The following is a 4,983-nucleotide window of genomic DNA, read 5'->3' as shown; positions in this document are numbered from 1 at the left end:
TCTCAGTCATCTAAAAATGTTTAACAGTATTATGTATAATCCCTAAATTCCTCATATCTCATAAGTGCTTAATTAGGAGTATCAGATGGATCTACACTGCACATTTCTTTAAGCAGTTTATACCACAGACTATCACAACTTTGTATAGACTATGGCAACTTTAGGTTTCATGGAATTAGAAAATCAACTCCAGAAACTACTAAATCAATTAGAGAAATTCATTCTTACAATTCTGTTTCATGTCTGGTACCAATATTTGTATTGGTGAGGGTTCTCTAGAGGTATCTGAAGTTGTGCAAGGGGATTTGTTATGTAGGTTGCCAGGACCAGAGACAGAGGGGTCCACGATGCCATCAGCACACTGGAGAGGACTGTAAGAGAGGCAGAGACTTAGTAACTGCTTTCCGCTGCTCAAGGAGCTGGAAGTCATAGAGCAAGAAAGATCAAGGAAGCAATATCAGTGCAAGATTGAAACTATGGACGCTTCCAGGAGAGTCACCTGTATGAGTCTGCATGACAGCCTGATATGCACAGGTGACAGTGGCAAGAAAACACATACCCACTCACACAGAATGGAGCTTCCAAAAACAATAACAACAACAAACACAAACATCAACTTCTTTCTTGTTTTCTTTTTATTCTATCCATGCTGTAAGCAGTGTCACCCACAATCAGGATGGTTCTTCCTTCCTCACTTTGCTGGCCTACATGCTAATAGTTTCTAGAAAAACCCCACAAGTGCACCCAGAAATACTTTGCTAATCTCTAGGTATTCCTTAATCCAGTGGAGTCGACATATTACAATCACTGATTACAATCATCATTAGAAAAATAGAAAGCATTGCCACCTTCCAACTTGTAAATAGGAAACACACACACACGAATACCAGACATAACAGAAGACTTAAGGAATACTAGACATTAACAAAAGAAGTGACACTAGACTTAACAAAAGATAAAAACAAAGGAAATATAAACAGCAAAAATATATAATTCAGGGTTAGAATTGATCAAACAGATGGCACAAATTTGTGTATTAAAAGAAAAAATGACTCATTTTCTCCAAGAATGGGAAGCCCAAATCACATGTGTGTGTGAAAGTGACACATCTCATCAGGGAGAAGAGACTTTTTTCCTTGCCCACCCTGGGTTTATGGCTGAGACTCCTCCAGCATAAAAGAGATCAAAAAGAGAAAACTATACAAAGGTAGCCAGTATAAATGTAACATGACGGGTCCACCTTCAGAAATGAAAACTCAAGAAACAGAAAGGTGTTTCTATGCTTAGGTGTAATGAGGAGTGAATGGTTGTGTATAAGTGAGTTTAGACAAAAGGGATATGGTAAGAAATGCTGGAGAACTCAGCAAGGTTTGATGGTGCTGGCTGTTGTTGCTCTTCTTCCTCTTCTTCCTCCTCTTTTTTACCTCTTCCCCTTCCACTTCTCCTTCTTCTTCCTCTGCTTTACCTACCCCCTCCCCCCCGCTCCTCTGCTGCTTCCTCTTCCCCTCTCCATCGTCTTCTTTTGTAGTTTTGTGGATTGAACTTGGGGCCTTTATACTGAACTACATTCCCAGCCCTTATTTATTTATTTATTTATTTATTTATTTATTTATTTATTTAGTTTGGTTTTTCTCCGGTACCGGGAACCGAACTCACGACCTTGCACTTGCCAGGCAGGCGCTTTGCCGCTGAGCTAAATCCCCAGCCCCTTTATTTACTTTTTAAAAGACATTGTCAGCCAGGTGGACGTGGTGGTGCACGCCTGTAATCCCAGCACTTGGGAAGGTGAGGCAGGAGGATCGTCGTGAGTTCGAGGCCAGCCTGGGCTACAAACCATACAACTGTATGGTGCGACCCTGTCTCAAAAAGATACACAGGCAGGGCTCAAACTTGTGACCTCCCGGAGCGCTCCAATTACAGGTACAGACATGTCCCACTGCACTCATCTTTCAGATTCTTCTTGGTATCTCTGTGTTTTAGAGGACAAGAATATTCTTTCTCTCCGGGTATAGAGAGGGCATCTCTGTAATCGTGGTTCGCATGGCATACTTTAGAGCAAGACCGAGAATTCTTTTATGACTTACTTTAAGGGAGAAAGATGGAAAAAGTTAGAGAACAGGACTTTGTGTTTCTGGGGTTTTCTCAAAAACCAAGGTAGCATATTGTAAGGTAGCATACCTTATATCCCATCAGCCTGAAACAGTGGTTTTCAACGGGCAGTTAGACTTGATTTTGTCTCTTTACACACTTTTGCCAGAGTCTGAAGACATTTTTGATGATTGTAATTGTAGGCAGAGGTGCTACTGGCATCTAGTATGCAGAAGCCAGATAGGCTCCTTCACATCCTGTAACACACTGAGCAGCACACTGCTTTTAAAACAGAACAGCAGTCATCAGAATATCAGTATTGCTGCTGTTCAGAAACCCTGATCTCAAATGAAGAGCCTGAAAAGGTCAAGATGTAAAAAATACATTAAGCCAACCATTTAAAATGTTTACTTTTGTAAGAGGCAAAACAGCTAATGTACAGTACCTTCTGATATGGTACATAATCAACACTGGTGATAAAGCCATCAGTAATCATTTTACATTCAATATTAGGATAAAAAACATAGAACATACATTTATAAAAGGCCAGGGGAAGTTAACCAAGATATAAGAGTAAGGGATGATACATGTGTACATATCTCAAGCGTCTGTGAAACACCTGCAATAAATATTAAAATTGGCCATGAGGAAACTGTAATGGTTTGCTAACAAATAGAGCATCAAACAACAATATCACATGAACAGTTGTTTTGTCTTATTATTTTTCTCCTGTGGTCATCGATGATTATTTAATTGCCAATCTTTGTAACACCCTAAGTACTTATGTTAACTCTTTTTTTTTTTTTTTTTTTCTGGTACCGGGAATCGAACTCACAACCTTGTGCTTGCCAGGCAGGCGCTGTGCTACTGAGCTAAACCCCCAGCCCTGCTTATGTTAACTCTTGTTGGCATATGCTCTCACTTGCTAACTTATTCAAGGTCACAACTTTACCTGTCATATCTGTGAAGACCACACCAACTCTTTCTGTCTTTCCCTATCTTCTCTTCTGAACTGCTGTCTAAACACTAGACTCTTTAACCTATATGCCATCAAGCAGGATAATGTTGAATTACTAAAGAGAAGCCTTAACTATTTGTCTTTTCTCTGCCACTAACAGCTTCTTCATTATCACTGCCCACACTTAACATCTCCGAGTCATGTTCGATTCCTTTCCTTTCATCTCGCTGCATCACATTCACCCAGATGGAATGTGCAATTATTCTGCCTCCATGATCTCCATAAAGTTCTCTTTCTTGGTTATCTCCACCTGGATATTTATAATTGATTCTCTTCCATTTTGTGCTGCTGAGGCCCAGTTCAATTTCAATCTGCTTATTCACTGAGACGATTAATCATCTTGAAGGACAGCAGCATTCAAGAGTTAGAGGAAGCATGGAATAAGCGGACCAAATATCACGCTTTGCAGATGAAGAAAAGGAGATAAAAACATTTAATCACCAAAAAGACGGCACTGGAATTTCAAGATTTTCCTCACTGTGCAGGTCGCAATTCTTCTTGCCTTCTTCCAACCTCATGCTTTTATGTCCATTCTGCTCCTAATGTGACCGAGGAGAAAAGTCTTGGTGAGCAGGTAAAGATATGATCTTGAAGACACGTTGAGAAATGTATGAGTACTTTAAGGGGGAAAAAGCCAAAATAATTGACCTCCTTGAGAGGGTGGAGAGAAATGGGAAAGTTTTAAACAACTTGGGGCCTATAAGGAAACATTGCCATGTCAAAGGTGATTTGAGTGTGATTCTCAATCATGTTATAGAAACAATACATTATTTGATCATTCTTTAATGAGTTATGTAGATAAGGAATGAGGAACTATTAATTTTTTTCTTCTTCAAAGTGGTCTTTGGTTTATCTGCCATTTTGGTCTCTAAGAATTTTTTTGCTAATATGAGTCTTGCAGATGTCATAAAATCTTCATTTAACTTTTTCACTTGTCATTTCTACATCATTAGCAGAATGAAAATCAGAATTTTTGCAGATCATGGAAAAGATAAAAGGTTATCTGTCGACTACTTGAAAGGAGCAATATTATTATTACCATTATAGGTTATGGTGGCATTTCATGTTCTCTCTTCTGCAAGTCATTTTGTAATCCTACCTTGTAGTTAACTTAATAAATGAGAAATGAGGTATTTCCTCCTGAAAAGGGCATCAGTTTCATACAGAAAGGGAGAGAATGAATACAGAAGCTACAGTTTCTGGTAATAGCTGCAGAATGAAAGATTCTCTTTACCTTAACTCCCTCTGAAAATAGAGATAATGTCCACTGGAATAGGTGAAAATCATAGATTACATATGTAGGGAAAAGATGTGAAATCGAGAACGCTTTCATGAGTGGTTTGTTTACAACTTCTTCTGTAAGAGTACATCAAGTAGATAAGAACATACATTTTATTTAAGAATATTTCTAAGTGTGTGAAATCACTATTCTGAAAATTTTTCTCTGCTTAAATGAAGTTTAATGATGAAATAATTATTCATGTAACTCTATCTAAATATAATTTTAACCCCAAATGTCAGAAGAGAAGGTTTTTTTCTTTTCAAGTAATTTCAGAGTATTCATCGCATTTGCCTATACAGGCCTCTGTGTTAGTTTTCCCTCACTAGAACAAATACCTGAGATAATCAAATTAAAAATGAAAGGTTTGTGTTGGCTTACACTTTTGGTGGTTTCTGCTTATAATTGACTTGGTCTCTCTGTTTTGGGTTTGTGGGGAGTTAGCACATTATGGCAGGAGTGATTGGAGGAACACACTGTTTATTTCTGTAAAGTGAAGAAGGAGAAGGAAGAGGAGAGGGAGAAGGAGGAGAAGAAGAAGGAGAAGGAGAAAGAGGAGAAGGAGAAGGAGAAGGAGAAGGAGAAGGAGAAGGAGAAG

At 38.6% G+C, this 4,983-nt stretch overlaps 1 long non-coding RNA gene across 1 annotated transcript in view; it reads left to right on the top strand.

The window, feature by feature from the left end:
- Positions 1 to 3,403: 3,403 nt before the first annotated feature.
- Positions 3,404 to 4,983, top strand: part of LOC106146538 — an 8,874-nt gene continuing 7,294 nt past the window's right edge. Inside the window, exon 1 of the long non-coding RNA XR_001231014.1 lies at positions 3,404 to 3,680. This is a non-coding gene — a long non-coding RNA (uncharacterized LOC106146538). The remainder of the gene's footprint in view (positions 3,681 to 4,983) is intronic.

Source organism: Chinchilla lanigera, unplaced genomic scaffold (assembly GCF_000276665.1).
Source record: "Chinchilla lanigera isolate Chin_1 unplaced genomic scaffold, ChiLan1.0 scaffold00082, whole genome shotgun sequence".
Classification (NCBI taxonomy): domain Eukaryota; kingdom Metazoa; phylum Chordata; class Mammalia; order Rodentia; family Chinchillidae; genus Chinchilla; species Chinchilla lanigera.
The sequence above is the reverse complement of the archived record's forward strand: the minus strand, read 5'-3'. Positions and strand labels throughout refer to the sequence as shown.